We start from the raw sequence: 2,187 nt of genomic DNA on the forward strand, positions 1-2,187 counted from the left end.
GGCATTTGTTAAGCGCTTACTATGTGCAAAGCACTGTTCTAAGCACTTGGGGGGATACTAAGTGATCAGGTTGTCCCACGTGGGGATCACAGTCTTAATCCCCATTTTATAGATGAGGTAACTGAGACTCAGAGAAGTTAAGTGACTTGCCCAAGGTCACACAGCAGACATGTGGCGGAGCCAGGATTCAAACCCATGACCTCTGACTCCAAAGCCCGTGCTCTTTCCACTGAGCCACGCTGCTTCTCTGATTTGATTATCTTATATCTGCTCCAGCATTTAGTACAGCATTTGGATCATTGTCTTGTCTTGCACTGTTGAGTTGTCCCTGACCCATAGCGATGCCATGGACACATCTCTCCCAGAACGCCCCTCCTCCATCTGCGATCGTTCTGGTAGTGGATCCAGAGAGTTTCCTTGGTAAAAATCCAGAAGTGGTTTACCGTTGCCTCCTTCCGTGCAGTAAACCTGAGTCTCTGCCCTTGACTGTCTCCCGGGCCGCGGCTGCCCGGCACAGGTGAGTTTTGACCTGTAGCAGATGGCCTTCCACTTGCTAGCCCCTGGCCAAGCTAGGAATGGAATGGGTAGGCCTCTGCTTGACTCTCCCTCCCATCGTCGAGACTAGTAGAGTACTGGAAACTCTCCAGGTGTGACCCTGAGAGGGGTGTTTGGATCATAGTAAATTCTTAACGTGAGTATCACACTTAGAATTTACAATTTTCTGAGTGCAGAGCACTGTACTAACCACTTAGGAGAGCACAATGGAGTAAGTAGACGCAATCCCTGGCCTCTAGGAATGTCCAATCTATTGGGGAAGACAGACAATAAAATAACATACTATTGCTACTACTGATACTGCTTGTACTGTTACTATGTCAGAGCAGTGAAGTGACTTGCCCAGGGTCACACAGCAGGCAAGTGGTGAAACTGGGATTAGAATCCAAGTCCTCCAACCCTAGGTTCCCTGAGCCCAGGCCCATATGCCCCCTAGGCCGTACTGCTTCTCTAAATTATTGGTTGAAGATGCCACATTAGTGCCACTTACAGTCCACCCAAAATGGCAGATTAAACCAGGATGTTTTTCTTTGGCAGCGGCTTGTTTGGGAAATAATAATAATAATAACAACAATAATTGTGGTATTTAAGTGCTTACTATTACTCTATATCAAGTACCGTTCTAAATTCTGGAGTAGATACGAGATAATTAGGTCCTACATGGGGCTTGTAGTCTTACAAGGAGGGAGACCAGGTCTCGAGTCCCCATTTTTCAGTTGAGGGAACTGAGGCACAGAGAAGTGTACTTGTATATGTTGCCAACTTGTACTTCCCAAGTGCTTAGTACAGTGCTCTGCACACAGTAAGTGCTCAATAAATATGATTGAATGAATGAATGAATGAATGAAAGTGAAGTGACTTGCCCAAGAGCACGCAGCAGACAAGTGGTGGAGCTGGGATTAGAACTCAGGTCCTCTAACTCCCAGGTTTGTGCACTTTCCAGTAGGTCACACCACTGCCCGTTGTGGGTAGGGATTGTCTCTGTTGCTGAATTGTACTTTCCAAGAGAAGCAGCATGGCTCAGTGGAAAAGAGCCCGGGCTTTGGAGTCAAAGGTCAGGGGTTCAAATCCCGGCCCCGCCACTTGTCTGCTGTGTGACTTTGGGCAAGTCACTTCACTTCTCTGGGCCTCAGTTCCCTCATCTGTAAAATGGGGATTAAGACTGTGAGCCCCCCATGGGACAACCTGATCACTTCGTAACCTCCCCAGTGCTTAGAACAGTGCTTTGCACATAGTAAGCACTTAATAAATGCCATTAAAAAAAAGGGCTTAGTACAGTGCTCTGCACACAGTAAGCGCTCAATAAATATGACGAATGAAAGAACGAATGAATACTTCTGACCTTCGGCCCCATGATCTGTGGGGAGACTATTCATTTTGCCATTTTCCAGGTGGGCATAGGGAACATTCTAACTGCTGGACCATCTCCAATTCCATTGTGAAACCTCTTCCCAGCACCCAGGTGTCAGGGAAATAGCTTCGGCGTCTGTGGTGATCAGACTCTGGACTGCCAATCTGGAGATCCTGAAGGCCCAGGATCGGGAAGCAGCTGGGTAATCCTTGGAAAGGGCCTTGTTGCCAACGGTTGATTGGCGGAGCTTCCGAGTGCCAAGCGTAGTAAGGTGAGAGGAG

The 2,187-nt window shown here is 47.8% G+C and overlaps 1 non-coding gene across 1 annotated transcript; it reads right to left on the minus strand.

The window, feature by feature from the left end:
- Positions 1-527: 527 nt before the first annotated feature.
- LOC119930156 lies at positions 528-665 on the minus strand. Its single transcript, XR_005451646.1, has one exon. It is a non-coding gene; the product is annotated as a small nucleolar RNA SNORA7 (small nucleolar RNA).
- Positions 666-2,187: the final 1,522 nt, after the last annotated feature.

This window comes from Tachyglossus aculeatus, chromosome 6, assembly GCF_015852505.1.
Source record: "Tachyglossus aculeatus isolate mTacAcu1 chromosome 6, mTacAcu1.pri, whole genome shotgun sequence".
Taxonomy (NCBI): domain Eukaryota; kingdom Metazoa; phylum Chordata; class Mammalia; order Monotremata; family Tachyglossidae; genus Tachyglossus; species Tachyglossus aculeatus.